We start from the raw sequence: 23,555 nt of genomic DNA, 5'->3' as shown, positions 1-23,555 counted from the left end.
TACAATACAGGAGCAAAATTAATCTCTGAGCATTAGCACATTGTGAGTGAAGAGGCAGTGAATGCTGTCAAGTGGCACTGTGTGGAGACATAAGGCATACTTACCTGGCAGGGGAGAATCTGTGATCCTGAAGGTGGATCTCCCAGGATGAGGCCAGCCCATTGCACGCGGGGTGCGCTGACGCCTGCGATGTCCCCAAATGCGGGATACTTAACTGCAAAATTTGTGGTAGTGGGGGACTGCGTTCGGGCTCTCCCCTGCATTGAAACTAAAAGTTTGATTTTCGATCCAGTCGTCCACCAATCGGATGGGAGGTGTTGTTTGTGTGTGTGTGTGTGTGTGTGTGTGCACGTTGTGTCAGTCAGTGAGTCTCTCTCTCACTCAGAGGCTGCTGTGGAGGGAAAGCTTTTTAAAAAGAACTTTCATATTGAAAGAAAGATATGTCTCAAGCTGCTGGGCCCTGTCCATTGTCACATTAATGGCAGGGCGGGGCAGGACTGCTTTGACCAGGACCCTTTGTTTTCTGGGTCGGAGTTGTGACATTCCAGTGGACCTGCTTTGTGCTGATTTCCCTCCCTCCCGTCCTTCTGAACACCTTTGCCGTTTTATCGAGGGCCAAAAGCCTGTGAAATGGAAGGACCGGCCGGCCGTTTCCCTGCTGGTCGGTGCTGCCATTGGGGCCGGCGTGCATGTTCTCAGCCTCATGTACAGGTTCCCCAGGGAGGTTGAGGCAGGTCTAGTGGTTAGGACTGTAGGGTGCTTTGGGGTTGTTCTCACCCTATTGATCGGTGCAGATATCTGGTCCCCGGTCTAGCCAAGGAACACTTATACCTCACGGACCGGGGGTTCAGGAAGACAGGACTTTTGCTAACGCACCCGGTGATGGATCACGTAGCCGAATAGCACAGAGAACACACAAACTCGGTGTTTGAATTTAATTGGAATGTTGGTTTTATTATTCCATCAACACGAAGAAAATAACGATAAAAACGGTCCTACACAGTACATTGAGTTACACACACCCACTACAGTACCTTATCCCGCTGAACAATATGAAAGTTCTTTTTAAAAAGCTTTCCCTCCACAGCAGCCTCTGAGTGAGAGAGAGGCTGGTGGGGACCCTGGAGACACCTATCACACACACACACACACGTATGGTTGGGGCTCACCATTCCTTTGCACTCTTCGGTCTGGCTGACCGGTTCTCTCACATTGGTTTCGTTGGAAGCTGCTCTCCTCCCTGGAGAGCTCAGGTGAAAAAAAAGAGCGAGCAGGAACGAAGAGAGAGAGAGAGAAAGAGCTGGAAAAGGGATAAGAGCTAAGAAGCAAGAGAGCAAGAACCAGAGACAGCAAACAAGAGCATAAATCAAGAGACCAAAAGCAAGAGAGCAAACAAGAGAGAGAGGGGTTTCGAACTTCCACTAAAAGACCCTTCTCTTACAATAGTTTTCGTTGTTAAATGAGGCACTCCATGTCTGTTTAACAGTTCTTACAAAGTCGTTAAGAGTCTTTAATGGTTTTTGATGGTCTCTCATCATGTTGCAATTGCTTCGCTCGATGGGCCATTGTTCTTCGAATTCATTCCGATCGTCGAGCACTTGCCACACAAGGCTCCCTTTTCACCCCACGTCCTCGCTGTCGATTTGGTTTTGCATCAGAATCGAGGCCATGTCTGGAGCAGTTGCCTCTCTCAATGACCGACTGCCTCTCGAATTAGTGCTGATCGTTGACCACCTGCTGTAGGTTTTGCATTGAAACAGAGACTGGTGACGTCTCACCTATCCTTCCATCTTAGGATTTTGGTCAATGGCCAAAGTTTTACAAACTCGGAAGAGGAGGAATTCTCAGAATTCTAATAGGAGGCAACCTTTCAAACTCGTTGAGACCTGGGTTCGAATCCCCGTCGGGGGGAGCGACTTTCTGGTGCAGATTAATTGGCACCATCAAAGAAAGTCTCCTTTCCTGAGCGCGATGTTACTTGCCACTTATGAGCCCAAGCCTGGATGTTGTCCAGGTCTTGCTGCATGCAGGCTCGGACTGCTTCATTATTTGAGGGGTTGCGAATGGAACTGAACACTGTGCAGTCATCAGCGAACATCCCCATTTCTGACCTTATGATGGAGGGAAGGTCATTGATGAAGCAGCTGAAGATGGTTGGGCCTAGGACACTGCCCTGAGGAACTCCTGCAGCAATGCCCTGGGGCTGAGATGATTGGCCTCCAACAACCACTACCATCTTCCTTTGTGCTAGGTATGACTCCAGCCACTGGAGAGTTTTCCCCCTGATTCCCATTGACTTCAATTTTACTCGGGCTCCTTGGTGCCACACTCGGTCAAATGCTGCCTTGATGTCAAGGGCAGTCACACTCACCTCACCTCTGGAATTCAGCTCTTTTGTCCATGTTTGGACCAAGGCTGTAATGAGGTCTGGAGCCGAGTGGTCCTGGCGGAACCCAAACTGAGCATCGGTGAGCAGGTTATTGGTGAGTAAGTGCCGCTTGATAGCACTGTCGACGACACCTTCCATCACTTTGCTGATGATTGAGAGTAGACTGATGGGGCGGTAATTGGCCGGATTGGATTTGTCCTGCTTTTTGTGGACAGGACATACCTGGGCAATTTTCCACATTGTCGGGTAGATGCCAGTGTTGCAGCTGTACTGGAACAGCTTGGCTAGAGGCGCAGCTAGTTCTGGAGCACAAGTCTTCAGCACGACAGCTGGGATGTTGTCGGGGCCCATAGCCTTTGCTGTATCCAGTGCACTCAGCCGTTTCTTGACATCACGTGGAGTGAATCGAATTGGCCGATGACTGGGTTTCGTGATGGTGGGGATATCGGGAGGAGGCTGAGATGGATCATCCACTCGGCACTTAGAATCATAGAAGAATCATAGAAGTTACAACATGGAAACAGGCCCTTCGGCCCAACATGTCCATGTCGCCCAGTTTATACCACTAAGCTAGTCCCAATTGCCTGCACTTGGCCCATATCCCTCTATACCCATCTTACCCATGTAACTGTCCAAAATAGAATCATAGAAGTTACAACAGAATCATAGAAGTTACAACTTCTGGCTGAAGATGGTTGCAAACGCTTCAGCCTTGTCTTTTGCACTCACGTGCTGGACTCCGCCATCATTGAGAATGGGGATGTTTGCAGAGCCTCCTCCTCCTGTTAGTTGTTTAATTGTCCACCACCATTCACGATTGGATGTGGCAGGACTGCAGAGCTTTGATCTGATCCGTTGGTTGTGGAATCGCTTAGCTCTGTCTATAGCATGTTGCTTCCGCTGTTTAGCATGCATGTAGTCCTGAGTTGTAGCTTCACCAGGTTGGCACCTCATTTTTAGGTACGCCTGGTGCTGCTCCTGGCATGCTCTTCTACACTCCTCATTGAACCAGGGTTGATCCCCTGGCTTGTTGGTAATTGTAGAGTGAGGAATATGCCGGGCCATGAGGTTACAGATTGTGCTGGAATACAATTCTGCTGCTGCTGATGGCCCACAGCGCCTCATGGATGCCCAGTTTTGAGCTGCTAGATCTGTTCTGAATCTATCCCATTTAGCACGGTGGTAGTGCCACACAACACGTTGGATGGTGTCCTCATTGCGAAGACGGGACTTCATCTCCACGAGGACTGTGCGGTGGTCACTCCTTCCAATACTGTCATGGACAGATGCATTTGCGACAGGTAGATTGGTGAGGACAAGGTCAAGTAAGTTTTTCCCTCGTGTTGGTTCGCTCACCACCTGCCGCAGGCCCAGTCTGGCAGCTATGTCCTTCAGGACTCGGCCAGCTCGGTCAGTAGTGGTGCGACCGAGCCACTCTTGGTGATGGACATTGAAGTCCCCCACCCAGAGTACATTTTGTGCCCTTGCTACCCTCAGTGCTTCCTCCAAGTGGTGCTCAACATGGAGGAGGACTGATTCATCAGCTGAGGGAGAACGGTAGGTGGTAATCAGCAGGAGGTTTCCTTGCCCATGTTTGACCTGATGCCATGAGATTTCATGGGGTCCAGAGTCAATGTTGAGGACTCCCAGGGCCACTCCCTCCTGACTGTATATCACTGTACCGCCACCTCTGGTGGGTCTGTCCTGCCGGTGGGACAGGACATACCCAGGGATGGTGATGGAAGAGTCTGGGACGTTGGCTGAAAGATATGATTCTGTGAGTATGGCTATGTCAGGCTGTTGCTTGACTAGTCTGTGGGACAGCTCTCCCAATTTTGGCACAAGTCCCCAGATGTTAGTAAGGAGGACCTTGCAGGGTCGACTGGGCTTGGTGTTTTGCCGTTGTCGTGTCCGGTGCCTAGTGGTCCGATGCCGGGTGGTCCGTCCGGTTTTATTCTTATTATGACTTTTCGTAGCGAGATTTTACAATTGAGTGGCTTGCTAGGCCATTTCAGAGGGCAATTAAGAATCAACCACATTGCTGTGGGTCTGGAGTCACATATAGGCCAGACCGGGTAAGGGCAGCAGGCTTCCAAAACCCTGGTTAGACCGCACCTGGAGTACTGTGAGCAGTTCTGGGCACCGCACCTTCGGAAGGACATATTGGCCTTGGAGGGAGTGCAGCGTAGGTTTACTAGAATGATACCCGGACTTCAAGGGTTAAGTTACGAGGAGTGATTACACAAATTGGGGTTGTATTCTCTGGAGTTTCGAAGGTTAAGGGGTGATCTGATCGAAGTTTATAAGATATTAAGGGGAACAGATAGGGTGGATAGAGAGAAACTATTTCCGCTGGTTGGGGATTGTAGGAGTAGGGGGCACAGTCTTAAAAATTAGAGCCAGACCTTTCAGGAGTGAGATTAGAAAACATTTGGAACTCACTTCCCCAAACGGCAATTGATACTAGCTCAATTGCTAAATTTAAATCTGAGATAGACAGCTTTTTGGCAACCAAAGATAGAATCATAGAATCATAGAATCATAGAAGTTACAACATGGAAACAGGCCCTTCGGCCCAACATGTCCATGTCGCCCAGTTTATACCACTAAGCTAGTCCCAATTGCCTGCACTTGGCCCATATCCCTCGATACCCATCTTCCCCATGTAACTGTCCAAATGCTTTTTAAAAGACAAAATTGTACCCGCCTCTACTACTGCCTCTGGCAGCTCGTTCCAGACACTCACCACCCTTTGAGTGAAAAAATTGCCCCTCTGGATCCTTTTGTATCTCTCCCCTCTCACCTTAAATCTGTGCCCCCTCGTTATAGACTCCCCTACCTTTGGGAAAATATTTTGACTATCGACCTTATCTATGCCCCTCATTATTTTATAGACTTCTATAAGATCACCCCTTAACCTCCTACTCTCCAGGGAAAAAAGTCCCAGTCTGTCTAACCTCTCCCTGTAAGTCAAACCATCAAGTCCCGGTAGCATCCTAGTAAATCTTTTCTGCACTCTTTCTAGTTTAATAATATCCTTTCTATAATAGGGTGACCAGAACTGTACACAGTACTCCAAGTGTGGCCTCACCAATGCCCTGTACAACTTCAACAAGACATCCCAACTCCTGCATTCAATGTTCTGACCAATGAAACCAAGCATGCTGAATGCCTTCTTCACCACCCTATCCACCTGTGACTCCACTTTCAAGGAGCTATGAATCTGTACTCCTAGATCTCTTTGTTCTATAACTCTCCCCAACGCCCTACCATTAACGGAGTAGGTCCTGGCCCGATTCGATCTACCAAAATGCATCACCTCACATTTATCTAAATTAAACTCCATCTGCCATTCATCGGCCCACTGGCCCAATTTATCAAGATCCCGTTGCAATCCTAGATAACCTTCTTCACTGTCCACAATGCCACCAATCTTGGTGTCATCTGCAAACTTACTAACCATGCCTCCTAAATTCTCATCCAAATCATTAATATAAATAACAAATAACAGCGGACCCAGCACCGATCCCTGAGGCACACCGCTGGACACAGGCATCCAGTTTGAAAAACAACCCTCGACAACCACCCTCTGTCTTCTGTCGTCAAGCCAATTTTGTATCCAATTGGCTACCTCACCTTGGATCCCATGAGATTTAACCTTATGTAACAACCTACCATGCGGTACCTTGTCAAATGCTTTGCTGAAGTCCATGTAGACCACGTCTACTGCACAGCCCTCATCTATCTTCTTGGTTACCCCTTCAAAAAACTCAATCAAATTCGTGAGACATGATTTTCCTCTCACAAAACCATGCTGACTGTTCCTAATTAGTCCCTGCCTCTCCAAATGCCTGTAGATCCTGTCCCTCAGAATACCCTCTAACAACTTACCCACTACAGATGTCAGGCTCACTGGTCTGTAGTTCCCAGGCTTTTCCCTGCCGCCCTTCTTAAACAAAGGCACAACATTTGCTACCCTCCAATCTTCAGGCACCTCACCTGTAGCGGTGGATGATTCAAATATCTCTGCTAGGGGACCCGCAATTTCCTCCCTAACCTCCCTTAACGTCCTGGGATACATTTCATCAGGTCCCGGAGATTTATCTACCTTGATGCGCGTTAAGACTTCCAGCACCTCCCTCTCTGTAATATGTACACTCCTCAAGACATCACTATTTATTTCCCCAAGTTCCCTAACATCCATGCCTTTCTCAACCGTAAATACCGATGTGAAATATTCGTTCAGGATCTCACCCATCTCTTGTGGTTCCGCACATAGATGACCTTGTTGATCCTTAAGAGGCCCTACTCTCTCCCTAGTTACCCTTTTGCCCTTTATGTATTTGTAGAAGCTCTTTGGATTCACCTTTGCCTGATCTGCCAAAGCAATCTCATATCCCCTTTTTGCCCTCCTGATTTCTCTCTTAACTCTACTCCGGCAATCTCTATACTCTTCAAGGGATCCACTTGATCCCAGCTGCCTATGCATGTCATATGCCTCCTTCTTCTTTTTGACGAGTGCCTCAATCTCCCGAGTCATCCAAGGTTCCCTACTTCTACCAGCCTTGCCCTTCACTTTATAAGGAATGTGCTTACCCTGAACCCTGGTTAACACACTTTTGAAAGCCTCCCACTTACCAGACGTCCCTTTGCCTGCCAACAGACTCTCCCAATCAACTTCTGAAAGTTCCTGTCTAATACCATCAAAATTGGCCTTTCCCCAATTTAGAATTTTAACTTTTGGGCCAGACCTATCCTTCTCCATAGCTATCTTAAAACTAATGGAATTATGATCACTGGTCCCAAAGTGATCCCTCACTAACACTTCTGTCACCTGCCCTTCCTTATTTCCCAAGAGGAGGTCAAGTTTTGCCCCCTCTCTAGTCGTGCCATCCACATACTGAATGAGAAATTCCTCCTGAATACACTCAACAAATTTCTCTCCATCCAAGCCCCTAATGCTATGGCTGTCCCAGTCAATGTTGGGAAAGTTAAAGTCTCCTACTATTACCACCCTATTTTTCTTGCAGCTGTCTGTAATCTCCTTACATATTTGCTCCTCAATTTCCCGTTGACTATTTGGGGGTCTGTAGTACAATCCTATCAAAGTGATCTCTCCCTTCTTATTTTTCAGTTCTACCCATATGGACTCAGTGGGCGAACCCTCGGATATATCCCCTCTCACTACTGCCGTGATGTTCTCCCTAATCAAGAACGCAACTCCCCCTCCTCTCTTACCTCCTGCTCTATCTTTCCTATAGCATCTGTACCCTGGAACATTGAGCTGCCAGTCCTGCCCCTCCCTTAGCCATGTTTCAGTAATAGCTATAACATCCCAGTCCCATGTACCCATCCATGCCCTGAGTTCATCTGCCTTGCCCATCAGACTTCTTGCATTGAAATAAATGCAGTTTAATCTAGACTTCCCTTGGTCTTTGCCCTGCTTTCTCAGACCATCTGTCCGGTCATGTTCTGTACACTCTCCCTTACTACGTTTTGTTTCTGTCACCACTTTATTTCCCACTGACTTCCTGCATCGGTTCCCATCCCCCTGCCACATTAGTTTAAACCCTCCCCAACAGCACTGGCAAACACTCCCCCTAGGACATTGGTTCCAGTCCTGCCCAGATGCAGACCGTCCAATTTGTACTGGTCCCACCTCCCCCAGAACCGGTTCCAATGGCCCAGGAATTTGAATCCCTCCAGCTTGCACCATCTCTCAAGCCACGTATTCATCTTAGCTATCCTGTCATTCCTACTCTGACTAACCCGTGGCACTGGTAGCAATCCTGAGATTACTACCTTTGAGGTCCTACTCTTTAGTTTAACTCCTAACTCCCTAAATTCAGCTTGTAGGACCTCATCCTGTTTTTTACCTATATCGTTGGTGCCTATATGCACCACGACAACTGGCTGTTCACCCTCCCCCTCCAGAATGTCCTGCAGCCGCTCCGAGACATCCTTGACCCTTGCACCAGAGAGGCAACATACCATCCTGGAGTCTCGGTTGCGTCCGCAGAAACGCCTGTCTATTCCCCTTACAATCGAGTCCCCTATCACAATAGCTCTGGCACTCTTTTTCCTGCCCTCCTGTGCAGCAGAGCCAGCCACGGTGCCATGAACCTGGCCACTGCCACCTTCCCCTGGTAAGCCATCTCCCCCAACAGTATCCAAAACGGTATACCTGTTTTGGAGGGAGATGACCGCAGGGGACCCCTGCACTGCCTTCCTACTCTTCCTCTGTCTGTTGGTCACCCATTCACTATCTCCCTCAGTAATTTTTATCTGCGGTGTGACCAACTCACTGAACGTGCTATCCACGACTTTCTCAGCATCGCGGATGCTCCAAAGTGAATCCATCCGCAGCTCCAGAGCCGTCAAGCGGTCAAACAATAGCTGCAGCTGGACACACTTCCCGCAGGTGAAGGAATCAGGGATACAGGAAGGAGCCCTGAATTCCCACATCCCACAAGAGGAACATGACACGGCGCTGGGATCTCCTGCCATGACTTAACCCTTAAATTAGCTTAAGAACAACTACAATGTCAAGAGAAAAAAAAAGGAAAGAAAAACTACTTACCACTCCCTTTAAGGAGTTTACTCCTTTAAATTGTTCTCAATTTAGAGAATGTTAACTACACTAGGGACCTTGATTCACTAAAAAATAAACGCTACTTCCGATAAGACCTGCAGACCTTCCCTTTCCTTTTACTTCAGTTACTGTAGATAAGTAGAAATACTCACCTGAACCTACTCACCAATCAGGTGCCTCCCCTGTGTCGCGTCCCGATCTGATTCCTGACGTCACTTCGAACTCGGTCGCAGCTCGGCTCGGCTCCGCTCGGCTCGGCTGTTCTCAGCGCTCTGAAATCCCGCCTTTTATCGGACGCTCCCTCCGCTCGGCTCGGCTCCTCTCAGCTGTTCTCAGCGCTCTGAAATCCCGCCTTTTATCGGAAGCTCCCTCCGCTCGGCTCGGCTCCTCTCAGCTGTTCTCAGCGCTCTGAAATCCCGCCTTTTATCGGACGCTCCCTCCGCTCGGCTCCTCTCAGCTGTTCTCAGCGCTCTGAAATCCCGCCTTTAATCGGACGCTCCCTCCGCTCGGCTCGGCTCCTCTCAGCTGTTCTCAGCGCTCTGAAATCCCGCCTTTTATCGGACGCTCCCTCCGCTCGGCTCCTCTCAGCTGTTCTCAGCGCTCTGAAATCCCGCCTTTTATCGGACGCTCCCTCCGCTCGGCTCGGCTCCTCTCAGCTGTTCTCAGCGCTCTGAAATCCCGCCTTTTATCGGACGCTCCCTCCGCTCGGCTCCTCTCAGCTGTTCTCAGCGCTCTGAAATCCCGCCTTTAATCGGACGCTCCCTCCGCTCGGCTCGGCTCCTCTCAGCTGTTCTCAGCGCTCTGAAATCCCGCCTTTTATCGGAAGCTCCCTCCGCTCGGCTCCTCTCAGCTGTTCTCAGCGCTCTGAAATCCCGCCTTTTATCGGACGCTCCCTCCGCTCGGCAAAGGCAGGTATATGGAGTTAGATCACAGATCAGCCATGATCTTATCAAATGGCGGAGCAGGCACGAGGGCTGAATGGCCTCCTCCTGTTCCTATGTTCCTAAAACACAAGACGTGTTAAAGGCTGGTTAAACTGTTGAACGACGTTAATGTTTCAGAAGTGCATATTGTGAGTTGTGTGTCAAGCTGCTCCTGACTAGGCCCTGTCCATTGTCATGTTAATCCCAGGGCGGGGCGGGACTGCTTTGACCAGGAGACCTGTTTTCTTGGACGCAGGCGTGATATTCCAGGCCAGGTCAGGGAGGGACCTGCCACCCACGTGTGACATTCCAGGGAGGCACCTGCTTTGTGCTGATTCGAAACTACTACTATAGCGACAACTTGCAGTTCAATATTCCTACAACAGCGCGCGTGTATATATTACAACAACAACAACTGGAGGCGGGACATTTCCCTCGAAGGGCGACACGCAAACAACCATCGCCGGCACCGCATCGCTGCAGTATTTTCTCCGAGAGTATATCATCGGATATAGGGTCCAATATTTGAGCAGAATTAATCTCTCAGAGCATCAGCACGTTGCGAGCGAAGGGACATTCTGATTTTTAAAACCTGCCGTTGCAACCGTAAGAGGCAGTGAATGCTGTCAAGTGGCACTGTGTGGCGACATAAGGCATACTTACCTGGCAGGGGAGAATCTGTGATCCCGAGGGTGGATCTCCCAGGACGAGGCTAGCCCATTGCACACGGGGTGTGCTGACACCTGCGATGTCCCCAAATGCGGGATACTCGACTGCAAAATTTGTGGTAGTGGGGGACTGCGTTCGCGCTCTCCCCTGCATTGAAACTAAAAGTTAGATTTTCGATCCAGTAGTCCACCAATCGGATGGGAGGCGTTGTTTTGTGTGTGTGTGTACGTTATGTCAGTCAGTCAGTCTCTCTCTCTCACTCAGAGGCTGCTGTGGAAGGAAAGGTTTTTAAAAAGAACTTGCATATTGAAAGAAAGATGTGTCTGAAGCTGCTGGGCCCTGTCCATTGTCACATTAATGGCAGGGCGGGGCAGGACTGCTTTGACCAGGAGACCTGTTTTCCGGGTCGGAGGTGTGACATTCCACTGATTTCCCACCCTCCCGTCCTTCCTTCTGAACACCTTTGCCGTTTAATCGAGGGCCAAAAGCCTGTGAAAGGGAAGGACCAGCCGGCCGGCCCCCTGCTGGTCGGTGCTGCCAGTGGGGCCGGTGTGCGTGTTCTCAGCCTCATGTCCAGGTTCCTCAGGGAGGTTGAGGCAGCTCCCCTGGTGGTCTAGTGGTTAGGACTGTAGGGTGCTTTGGGGTTGTTCTCACCCTATTGATCGGTGCAGATATCTGGTCCCCGGTCTAGCCAAGGAACACTTATACCTCATGGACCGGGAGTTCAGGAAGACAGGACTTTTGCTAACGCACCCGGTGATGGATCACATAGCCGAATGGCACAGAGAACACACAAACTCGGTGTTTGAATTTAATTGGAATGTTGCTTTTATTATTCCATCAACACGAAGAAAATAACGATAAAAACGGTCCTGCACAGTACATTGAGTTACACACACCCACTACAGTACCTTATCCCGCTAAACTAGGAGGCTGGTGGGGACCCTGGAGACACCTATCACACACACACACGTATGGTTGGGGCTCACCATTCCTTTACACTCTTCGGTCTGGCTGACCGGTTCTCTCACATTGGTTTCGTTGGAAGCTGCTCTCCTCCCTGGAGAGCTCGGGTGAAAAAAAAAGAGCGAGCAGGAACTAAGAGAGAGAGAGAAAGAGCTGGAAAAGAGATAAGAGCAAAGAAGCAAGAGAGCAAGAACCAGAGACAGCAAACAAGCGCAAAAAACAAGAGACCAAAAGCAAGAGAGCAAACAAGAGAGAGAGGGGTTTCGAGCTTCCACTTATATACTCCTCTCTTACAATAGTTTTCGTTGTTAAATGAGGCACTTCCATGTCTGTTTAACAGTTCTTACAAAGTTGTTAAGAGTCTTTAATGGCTTTTGATGGTCTCTCATCATGTTGCAATTGCTTCTCTTGATGGGCCATTGTTCTTCGAATTCATTCCGATCGTCGAGCACTTGCCACACAAGGCTCCCTTTTCACCCCACGTCCTCGCTGTCGATTGGTTTTGCATCAGAACCGAGGCATGGCTCCGCCATGTCTGGAGCAGTTGCCTCTCTCAATGACCGACTGCCTCTCGAATTAGTGCTGATCATTGACCACCTGCTGTAGGTTTTGCATTGAAACAGAGACTGGTGACGTCTCACCTATCCTTCCATCTTAGGATTTTGGTCAATGGCCAAAGTTTTCCAAACTCGGAAGAGGAGGAATTCCCAGAATTCTTACAGGACGCAACCTTTCAAACTCGTTGAGACCTGGGTTCGAATCCCGGTCGGGGGGAGCGACTTTCTGGTGCAGATTAATTGGCAGCATCAAAGAAAGTCTCCTTTCCTGAGCGCGATGCTCCACCCTCACCACCACCGCCTTTTCCTCTCCTTGACAGACAGACAGAGAGTTCAGGAGCACGCACACTTTAATCTCGCAGTTTTCATTTGTACGCACAAAGACACGCAGACCCTGCTCGTTTAAAGTCAACGACGTCAAGGTATTTTGCAGTTTGAATTATATCGCTGCGAGGGAGCGAGGGGCACTCAGCCCAGGAGAAGAAAAGAATAGCAATGAGCTGAGAAAGTAAGTGCAATATATCAGCTTTATTCTGAGTAATAATCCATACACACGTAGAGAGACACTGGGAAAGAGCTGTTTTTTCCTTTTGAATATCTCCCCAGAGGGAGGTGCACCGTTCCCAGAGACACTGCAATACTGGGTCGATGCGTGGAGTGGACGGAGCAAGCCCCTATTCCATCTCCCTGTTCCAAAAATCAATTTAATATATGGTCCCCAGATAGGGGACGTATCAGATATTAAACTGATAAGAACAGATTTTTTTTTTTTTTTTTTCTGACACTCTGGGGTGCCTTATTGCCTTACAGATTCATTCCAGATTCCTTGCAGTGACATTACATCAAGCCAAAGCTCTACAAGCCAAAGCTCTGCACTCTGCCCGAGGGGATTTCTCCCTGACTGCATCCCCCCGGCATACAATGGCAGGAAGGCTCCAAATGGTTGCCTTCCCCCACTTGACCACTTGATCTTAGCCAAAAGGCCGAGAAGCGATAACGCGCTCGATGTGAATTGATCTTGGGTCCTGTCTGCCCTCCCTCCTTTGACTCTGGCTGAATGTGTCTAAAGCAGTCTAGAACCACTGCCGTTCTCTCCCGCTCTGGGCACAATTTTGCCACCATTTCTAATTGCAACAGTGGATCGGCTTAAAGAAGTTGCCGTTTTTACCTTTCTCGCTCGGATTGCTTGAGAGATTTGTAAATTTGCCAGTAGTCCACCAATCAGATGGGAGAGGGTTGTGTCTCAACGGACCTCCGTCAGTCAGTCTCAGTCACTAACTAACTGCCGTGGAAGGAAACCTCTTTAAAGAAAACTAGTGACGTGATGTGACGTGTCTGAGTGAGATTACAACAGGCCAATTGAGAAAGAGGTGAGGTGCTGACAATCAGCAGCTTGTGTTTAAACATTCGTTCCACAGCAGGCAAGACCAATCAAAAGAAAATACTGCAGATGCCGGCTTGGCTGGCTGGCTGGGTGGAAATGGGAAATAAAAACTGAGTACAACAGAGCACCGAGTGAGACAGCTGAGAGTTTGGTGAGTGTGGGAGTTTGGTGAAGTGGGGGAAGGAGGTGCTGCTTTGTCTTGCTTTTCCTAACTTTTTCCGCAGAGCGGCGGCGGACCTGAGCAGCAGAAGACTGAGAGTGGGGAATAAAAGCAGCAGCAGACCTGCAACAAGAGAAAACTACTGTGCAACGTCACAGGTGAGGCAGGAGAGTCCGAGAGGTGAACGCAGTGTAAATCTAAGGCAAGTTATGGCAGCACAGCTCGCACCCGTGATATGTTCCTCCTGCCCCATATGGGAAGCCATGGACACTACCAGGGTCCCTGGCGACCATGTGTGCAGGAAGTGTGTCCAGCTGCAGCTACTGGCTAACCGCATTTCGGAGCTGGAGCTGCGGGTGGATTCACTGTGGAGCATCCATGATGCTGAGACTATTGTGGATAGCACGATCAGTGAGGTGGTCACACCGCAGGTAAAGATTATGCAGGCAGAAAGGAAATGGGTGACCGCCAGGCAGAATAAAAGGACTAGGCAGGTAGAGCAGGAGTCCCCTGGGGCCATCTCCCTCTCAAACAGATATACAGCTTTGGATACTGTTGGGGGAGATGGCTTATCAGGGGAAAGCAGCAAGAGCCAATTTCGTGGCACCACGGGTGGCTCTGCTGCACAGGAGGGGAGGAAGAAGAGTGGCAGGGCTATAGTGATAGGGGATCCAATTGTAAGGGGAACAGATAGGCGTTTCTGCGGCCGCAATCGTGACTCCAGGATGGTATGTTGCCTCCCTGATGCTAGGGTCAAGGAAGGTAGATCGAATCGGGCCAGGACCTACTCCGTTAATGGTAGGGCGTTGGGGAGAGTTATAGAACAAAGAGATCTAGGAGTACAGGTTCATAGCTCCTTGAAAGTGGAGTCACAGGTGGATAGGGTGGTGAAGAAGGCATTTGGCATGCTTGGTTTCATTGGTCAGAACATTGAATACAGGAGTTGGGATGTTTTGTTGAAGTTGTACAGGACATTAGTAAGGCCACACTTGGAATACTGTGTACAGTTCTGGTCACCCTATTATAGAAAGGATATTATTAAACTAGAAAGAGTGCAGAAAAGATTTACTAGGATGCTACCGAGATTTGATGGTTTGACTTATAGGGAGAGGTTGGATAGACTGGGACTTTTTTCCCTGGAGAGTAGGAGGTTAAGGGGTGATCTTATAGAAGTCTATAAAATAATGAGGGGCATAGATAAGGTAGATAGTCAAAATCTTTTCCCAAAGGTAGGGGAGTCTATAACGAGGGGACATAGATTTAAGGTGAGAGGGGAGAGATACAAAAAGGTCCAGAGGGGCAATTTTTTCACTCAAAGGGTGGTGAGTGTCTGGAACGAGCTGCCAGAGGCAGTAGTAGAGGCGGGTACAATTTTGTCTTTTAAAACGCATTTGGACAGTTACATGGGTAAGATGGGTATAGAGGGATATGGGCCAAGTGCAGGCAATTGGGACTAGCTTAGTGGTATCAACTGGGCGACATGGACATGTTGGGCCGAAGGGCCTGTTTCCATGTTGTAAACTTCTATGACTCTATGTCGCGGAGCAGCTCCAGGACATTCTGGAGGGGGAGGGTGAACAGCCAGTAGTCGTGATCCATATTGGTACCAATGACATAGGTAAAAAAAGGGATGAGGTCCTGCAATGTGAATTTAAGGAGTTAGGAGATAAATTTAAAAAGCAGGACTTCAAAGGTAGTGATCTCAGGATTACTACCAGTGCCATGTGCTACTATTTATAGGAACAAGAGAATAGACCGGATGAATGCGTGGCTGCAGGGATGGTGTAGGAGGGAGGGATTTCGATTCCTAGTTCTGGGAAAGGTGGGACCCGTACAAGCGGGACGGGTTACACCCGAGCAGGTCCGGGACCAATGTCCTCGCGGGGGTGTTTGCGAATGCTGTTGGGGAAGGTTTAAACTAGAATGGCAGGGGGATGGGAACCTGAGCGGGGAGTCAGAAGGGAGTAAAGTTGAGAGCAGCATGAGAGGGGAAGACCCAGGGGAAATTTACAATACAAATAGTACAAACAGTTGTTCAAGAACAAGTGAAAGGGAAAAGCGTATAGCAGCAGAAACAAAGTGTACATTAGGAACTACAGATAAAGTGAAAACTAGAAGACGTAAGGAGATTAACCCAGCACCAAAGCTGAAGGTCAGGCTAGGGTGTGTGGCCCAACTAAGAGATCTATATACAAATGCACAGAGTATAAGGGATATATTAAATGAACTACAGGTTCAAATTCAAATTGGAAGGTATGACATGATAGCTATTACTGAGACATGGCTGCAGGATGGTCAGGATTGGGAACTAAATATACCAGGTTATAAAGTCTACAGGAGAGATAGGTAAAATGGAAGAGGGGGAGGAGTATCCTTAGTGATTAGAGATGAAATCACTTCAATGATAAAGGAGGATATAACGAGAGCTAAGCAGCCAACAGAGACCTTATGGGTTGAATTGAGAAATAGGAAAGGATCTAAGACTATGTGGGAGTTGCATATAGGACCCCTGGCAGCAGCTCTGAAGTGCTAGATTGTATAAATGCAGAATGAGACAAGCGTGTAACAAAGGCATAGTGGTCTTAATGGGGGAACTTCAACCTTCACATAGATTGGGAAAAGCAGACCAGCAACTGTCAGAAAGGTAGTGAATTTCTTGAGTGTGTCCGGGATAGTTTTCTACCTCGAGAATTTTCAGTTAATCAGAGAGAGCCAGCATGGATTTGTGAAAGGTAGGTCGTGCTTGACAAACCTGAATGAATTTTTTGAAGAGGTGACTAAAGTAGTGGATAGGGGAATGTCAATGGATGTTATTTATATGGACTTCCAGAAGGCATTTGATAAGGTCTCACAGAAGAGACTGTTAGCTAAGATAGAAGCCCATGGAATCGAGGGAAAAGTACGGACTTGGTTAGGAAGTTGGCTGAGCGAAAGACGACAGTGAGTATGGATAATGGGAAGGCACTCACATTGGCAGGGTGTGATTAGTGGAGTCCCGCAGGGATCTGTCTTGGGGCCTCAATTATTCACAATGTTTATTAACGACTTAGATGAAGGCATAGAAAGTCTCATATCTAAGTTTGCCGATGACACAAAGATTGGTGGCATTGTCAACAGTGTAGATGAAAACATAAAATTACAAAGCGATATTGATCGATTAGGTGAATGGGCAAAACTGTGGCAAACGGAATTCAATGTAGACAAATGTGAGGTCATCCACTTTGGATCAAAAAAGGATAGAACAGGATACTTTCTAAATGGTAAAAAGTTAAAAACAGTGGATGTCCAAAGGAATTGAGGGGTCCAGGTACATAGATCATTGAAGTGTCATGAACAGGTGCAGAAAATAATCAATAAGGCTAATGGAATGCTGGCCTTTATATCTAGAGGACTGGAGTACAATGGGGCAGAAGTTATGCTGCAGCTATACAAAACCCTGGTAAGACCGCACCTGGAGTACTGTGAGCAGTTCTGGGCACCGCACCTTCGGAAGGACACATTGGCCTTGGAGGGAGTGCAGCGTAGGTTTACTAGAATGATACCTGGACTTCAAGGGTTAAGTTACGAGGAGAGATTACACAATTTGGGGTTGTATTCTCTGGAGTTTCGAAGGTTAAGGGGTGATCTGATCAAAGTTTATAAGATATTAAAGGGAACAGATAGGGTGGATAGAGAGAAACTATTTCCGCTGGTTGGGGATTGTAGGAGTAGGGGGCACAGTCTAAAAATTAGAGCCAGACCTTTCAGGAGTGAGATTAGAAAACATTTGGAACTCACTTCCCCAAACGGCAATTGATACTAGCTCAATTGCTAAATTTAAATCTGAGATAGACAGCTTTTTGGCAACCAAAGATATTAAGGGATGTGGGCCAAAGGCAGGTATATGGAGTTAGATCACAGATCAGCCATGATCTTATCAAATGGCGGAGCAGGCACGAGGGCTGAATGGCCTCCTCCTGTTCCTATGTTCCTAAAACACAAGACGTGTTAAAGGCTGGTTAAACTGTTGAACGACGTTAATGTTTCAGAAGTGCATATTGTGAGTTGTGTGTCAAGCTGCTCCTGACTAGGCCCTGTCCATTGTCATGTTAATCCCAGGGCGGGGCGGGACTGCTTTGACCAGGAGATCTGTTTTCTGGGACGCAGGCGTGACATTCCAGGCCAGGTCAGGGAGGGACCTGCCACCCACGTGTGACATTCCAGGGAGGCACCTGCTTTGTGCTGATTCGAAACTACTACTATAGCGACAACTTGCAGTTCAATATTCCTACAACAGCGCGCGTGTATATAATACAAGAACAACAACTGGAGGCGGGACATTTCCCTCGAAGGGCGACACGCAAACAACCATCGCCGGCACCGCATTGCTGCAGTATTTTCTCCGAGAGTATATCATCGGATATAGGGTCCAATATTTGAGCAGAATTAATCTCTCAGAGCATCAGCACGTTGCGAGCGAAGGGACATTCTGATTTTTAAAACCTGCCGTTGCAACCGTAAGAGGCAGTGAATGCTGTCAAGTGGCACTGTGTGGCGACATAAGGCATACTTACCTGGCAGGGGAGAATCTGTGATCCCGAAGGTGGATCTCCCAGGACGAGGCTAGCCCATTGCACACGGGGTGTGCTGACACCTGCGATGTCCCCAAATGCGGGATACTCGACTGCAAAATTTGTGGTAGTGGGGGACTGCGTTCGCGCTCTCCCCTGCATTGAAACTAAAAGTTAGATTTTCGATCCAGTAGTCCACCAATCGGATGGGAGGCGTTGTTTTGTGTGTGTGTGTGTGTACGTTATGTCAGTCAGTCAGTCTCTCTCTCTCACTCAGAGGCTGCTGTGGAAGGAAAGGTTTTTAAAAAGAACTTGCATATTGAAAGAAAGATGTGTCTGAAGCTGCTGGGCCCTGTCCATTGTCACATTAATGGCAGGGCGGGGCAGGACTGCTTTGACCAGGAGACCTGTTTTCCGGGTCGGAGGTGTGACATTCCACTGATTTCCCACCCTCCCGTCCTTCCTTCTGAACACCTTTGCCGTTTAATCGAGGGCCAAAAGCCTGTGAAAGGGAAGGACCAGCCGGCCGGCCCCCTGCTGGTCGGTGCTGCCAGTGGGGCCGGTGTGCGTGTTCTCAGCCTCATGTCCAGGTTCCTCAGGGAGGTTGAGGCAGCTCCCCTGGTGGTCTAGTGGTTAGGACTGTAGGGTGCTTTGGGGTTGTTCTCACCCTATTGATCGGTGCAGATATCTGGTCCCCGGTCTAGCCAAGGAACACTTATACCTCATGGACCGGGAGTTCAGGAAGACAAGACTTTTGCTAACGCACCCGGTGATGGATCACATAGCCGAATGGCACAGAGAACACACAAACTCGGTGTTTGAATTTAATTGGAATGTTGCTTTTATTATTCCATCAACACGAAGAAAATAACGATAAAAACGGTCCTGCACAGTACATTGAGTTACACACACCCACTACAGTACCTTATCCCGCTAAACTAAGAGGCTGGTGGGGACCCTGGAGACACCTATCACACACACACACGTATGGTTGGGGCTCACCATTCCTTTACACTCTTCGGTCTGGCTGACCGGTTCTCTCACATTGGTTTCGTTGGAAGCTGCTCTCCTCCCTGGAGAGCTCGGGTGAAAAAAAAAGAGCGAGCAGGAACTAAGAGAGAGAGAGAAAGAGCTGGAAAAGAGATAAGAGCAAAGAAGCAAGAGAGCAAGAACCAGAGACAGCAAACAAGCGCAAAAAACAAGAGACCAAAAGCAAGAGAGCAAACAAGAGAGAGAGGGGTTTCGAGCTTCCACTTATATACTCCTCTCTTACAATAGTTTTCGTTGTTAAATGAGGCGCTCCATGTCTGTTTAACAGTTCTTACAAAGTTGTTAAGAGTCTTTAATGGCTTTTGATGGTCTCTCATCATGTTGCAATTGCTTCTCTCGATGGGCCATTGTTCTTCGAATTCATTCCGATCGTCGAGCACTTGCCACACAAGGCTCCCTTTTCACCCCACGTCCTCGCTGTCGATTGGTTTTGCATCAGAACCGAGGCATGGCTCCGCCATGTCTGGAGCAGTTGCCTCTCTCAATGACCGACTGCCTCTCGAATTAGTGCTGATCATTGACCACCTGCTGTAGGTTTTGCATTGAAACAGAGACTGGTGACGTCTCACCTATCCTTCCATCTTAGGATTTTGGTCAATGGCCAAAGTTTTCCAAACTCGGAAGAGGAGGAATTCCCAGAATTCTTACAGGACGCAACCTTTCAAACTCGTTGAGACCTGGGTTCGAATCCCGGTCGGGGGGAGCGACTTTCTGGTGCAGATTAATTGGCAGCATCAAAGAAAGTCTCCTTTCCTGAGCGCGATGCTCCACCCTCACCACCACCGCCTTTTCCTCTCCTTGACAGACAGACAGAGAGTTCAGGAGCACGCACACTTTAATCTCGCAGTTTTCATTTGTACGCACAAAGACACGCAGACCCTGCTCGTTTAAAGTCAACGACGTCAAGGTATTTTGCAGTTTGAATTATATCGCTGCGAGGGAGCGAGGGGCACTCAGCCCAGGAGAAGAAAAGAATAGCAATGAGCTGAGAAAGTAAGTGCAATATATCAGCTTTATTCTGAGTAATAATCCATACACACGTAGAGAGACACTGGGAAAGAGCTGTTTTTTCCTTTTGAATATCTCCCCAGAGGGAGGTGCACCGTTCCCAGAGACACTGCAATACTGGGTCGATGCGTGGAGTGGACGGAGCAAGCCCCTATTCCATCTCCCTGTTCCAAAAATCAATTTAATATATGGTCCCCAGATAGGGGACGTATCAGATATTAAACTGATAAGAACAGATTTTTTTTTTTTTTTTTTTTTTTTTCTGACACTCTGGGGTGCCTTATTGCCTTACAGATTCATTCCAGATTCCTTGCAGTGACATTACATCAAGCCAAAGCTCTACAAGCCAAAGCTCTACACTCTGCCCGAGGGGATTTCTCCCTGACTGCATCCCCCCGGCATCCAATGGCAGGAAGGCTCCAAATGGTTGCCTTCCCCCACTTGACCACTTGATCTTAGCCAAAAGGCCGAGAAGCGATAACGCGCTCGATGTGAATTGATCTTGGGTCCTGTCTGCCCTCCCTCCTTTGACTCTGGCTGAATGTGTCTAAAGCAGTCTAGAACCACTGCCGTTCTCTCCCGCTCTGGGCACAATTTTGCCACCATTTCTAATTGCAACAGTGGATCGGCTTAAAGAAGTTGCCGTTTTTACCTTTCTCGCTCGGATTGCTTGAGAGATTTGTAAATTTGCCAGTAGTCCACCAATCAGATGGGAGAGGGTTGTGTCTCAACGGACCTCCGTCAGTCAGTCTCAGTCACTAACTAACTGCCGTGGAAGGAAACCTCTTTAGAGAAAACTAGTGACGTGATGTGACGTGTCTGAGTGAGATTACAACAGGCCAATTGAGAAAGAGGTGAGGTGCTGACAATCAGCAGCTTGTGTTTAAACATTCGTTCCACAGCAGGCAAGACCAATCAAAAGAAAATACTGCAGATGCCGGCTTGGCTGGCTGGCTGGGTGGAAATGGGAAATAAAAACTGAGTACAACAGAGCACCGAGTGAGACAGCTGAGAGTTTGGTGAGTGTGGGAGTTTGGTGAAGTGGGGGAAGGAGGTGCTGCTTTGTCTTGCTTTTCCTAACTTTTTCCGCAGAGCGGCGGCGGACCTGAGCAGCAGAAGACTGAGAGTGGGGAATAAAAGCAGCAGCAGACCTGCAACAAGAGAAAACTACTGTGCAACGTCACAGGTGAGGCAGGAGAGTCCGAGAGGTGAGCACAGTGTAAAAGGAGACAGAGAGCGGGAGGAGAGTCTGAGAGGTGAACGCAGTGTAAATCTAAGGCAAGTTATGGCAGCACAGCTCGCACCCGTGATATGTTCCTCCTGCCCCATATGGGAAGCCATGGACACTACCAGGGTCCCTGGCGACCATGTGTGCAGGAAGTGTGTCCAGCTGCAGCTACTGGCTAACCGCATTTCGGAGCTGGAGCTGCGGGTGGATTCACTGTGGAGCATCCATGATGCTGAGACTATTGTGGATAGCACGATCAGTGAGGTGGTCACACCGCAGGTAAAGATTACGCAGGCAGAAAGGAAATGGGTGACCGCCAGGCAGAATAAAAGGACTAGGCAGGTAGAGCAGGAGTCCCCTGGGGCCATCTCCCTCTCAAACAGATATACAGCTTTGGATACTGTTGGGGGAGATGGCTTATCAGGGGAAAGCAGCAAGAGCCAATTTCGTGGCACCACGGGTGGCTCTGCTGCACAGGAGGGGAGGAAGAAGAGTGGCAGGGCTATAGTGATAGGGGATCCAATTGTAAGGGGAACAGATAGGCGTTTCTGCGGCCGCAATCGTGACTCCAGGATGGTATGTTGCCTCCCTGATGCTAGGGTCAAGGAAGGTAGATCGAATTGGGCCAGGACCTACTCCGTTAATGGTAGGGCGTTGGGGAGAGTTATAGAACAAAGAGATCTAGGAGTACAGGTTCATAGCTCCTTGAAAGTGGAGTCACAGGTGGATAGGGTGGTGAAGAAGGCATTTGGCATGCTTGGTTTCATTGGTCAGAACATTGAATACAGGAGTTGGGATGTTTTGTTGAAGTTGTACAGGACATTAGTAAGGCCACACTTGGAATACTGTGTACAGTTCTGGTCACCCTATTATAGAAAGGATATTATTAAACTAGAAAGAGTGCAGAAAAGATTTACTAGGATGCTACCGAGACTTGATGGTTTGACTTATAGGGAGAGGTTGGATAGACTGGGACTTTTTTCCCTGGAGAGTAGGAGGTTAAGGGGTGATCTTATAGAAGTCTATAAAATAATGAGGGGCATAGATAAGGTAGATAGTCAAAATCTTTTCCCAAAGGTAGGGGAGTCTATAACGAGGGGACATAGATTTAAGGTGAGAGGGGAGAGATACAAAAAGGTCCAGAGGGGCAATTTTTTCACTCAAAGGGTGGTGAGTGTCTGGAACGAGCTGCCAGAGGCAGTAGTAGAGGCGGGTACAATTTTGTCTTTTAAAACGCATTTGGACAGTTACATGGGTAAGATGGGTATAGAGGGATATGGGCCAAGTGCAGGCAATTGGGACTAGCTTAGTGGTATCAACTGGGCGACATGGACATGTTGGGCCGAAGGGCCTGTTTCCATGTTGTAAACTTCTATGACTCTATGTCGCGGAGCAGCTCCAGGACATTCTGGAGGGGGAGGGTGAACAGCCAGTAGTCGTGATCCATATTGGTACCAATGACATAGGTAAAAAAAAGGGATGAGGTCCTGCAATGTGAATTTAAGGAGTTAGGAGATAAATTTAAAAAGCAGGACTTCAAAGGTAGTGATCTCAGGATTACTACCAGTGCCATGTGCTACTATTTATAGGAACAAGAGAATAGACCGGATGAATGCGTGGCTGCAGGGATGGTGTAGGAGGGAGGGATTTCGATTCCTAGTTCTGGGAAAGGTGGGACCCGTACAAGCGGGACGGGTTACACCCGAGCAGGTCCGGGACCAATGTCCTCGCGGGGGTGTTTGCGAATACTGTTGGGGAAGGTTTAAACTAGAATGGCAGGGGGATGGGAACCTGAGCGGGGAGTCAGAAGGGAGTAAAGTTGAGAGCAGCATGAGAGGGGAAGACCCAGGGGAAATTTACAATACAAATAGTACAAACGGTTGTTCAAGAACAAGTGAAAGGGAAAAGCGTATAGCAGCAGAAACAAAGTGTACATTAGGAACTACAGATAAAGTGAAAACTAGAAGACGTAAGGAGATTAACCCAGCACCAAAGCTGAAGGTCAGGCTAGGGTGTGTGGCCCAACTAAGAGATCTATATACAAATGCACAGAGTATAAGGGATATATTAAATGAACTA

General features: G+C 48.4%; 3 non-coding genes and 2 pseudogenes across 3 annotated transcripts; 3 read left to right on the top strand and 2 right to left on the bottom strand.

Annotated features, from left to right (window-relative positions):
• Positions 1–96: 96 nt before the first annotated feature.
• On the top strand, positions 97–260 carry LOC137325675 (U1 spliceosomal RNA). Its single transcript, XR_010963920.1, has one exon. It is a non-coding gene; the product is annotated as a U1 spliceosomal RNA (small nuclear RNA).
• A 10,299-nt stretch (positions 261–10,559) lies between these two features.
• Positions 10,560–10,723, top strand: LOC137325791 (U1 spliceosomal RNA). The gene has a single exon (XR_010964028.1). It is a non-coding gene; the product is annotated as a U1 spliceosomal RNA (small nuclear RNA).
• Positions 10,724–12,703: 1,980 nt separating this feature from the next.
• LOC137325855 (U2 spliceosomal RNA) lies at positions 12,704–12,908 on the bottom strand (annotated as a pseudogene).
• A 5,277-nt stretch (positions 12,909–18,185) lies between these two features.
• Positions 18,186–18,349, top strand: LOC137325746 (U1 spliceosomal RNA). The gene has a single exon (XR_010963987.1). It is a non-coding gene; the product is annotated as a U1 spliceosomal RNA (small nuclear RNA).
• Positions 18,350–20,332: 1,983 nt separating this feature from the next.
• On the bottom strand, positions 20,333–20,544 carry LOC137325874 (U2 spliceosomal RNA; annotated as a pseudogene).
• Between the last annotated feature and the right edge of the window lie 3,011 nt (positions 20,545–23,555).

Source organism: Heptranchias perlo, chromosome 9 (assembly GCF_035084215.1).
Source record: "Heptranchias perlo isolate sHepPer1 chromosome 9, sHepPer1.hap1, whole genome shotgun sequence".
Taxonomy (NCBI): domain Eukaryota; kingdom Metazoa; phylum Chordata; class Chondrichthyes; order Hexanchiformes; family Hexanchidae; genus Heptranchias; species Heptranchias perlo.
The sequence above is the reverse complement of the archived record's forward strand: the minus strand, read 5'-3'. Positions and strand labels throughout refer to the sequence as shown.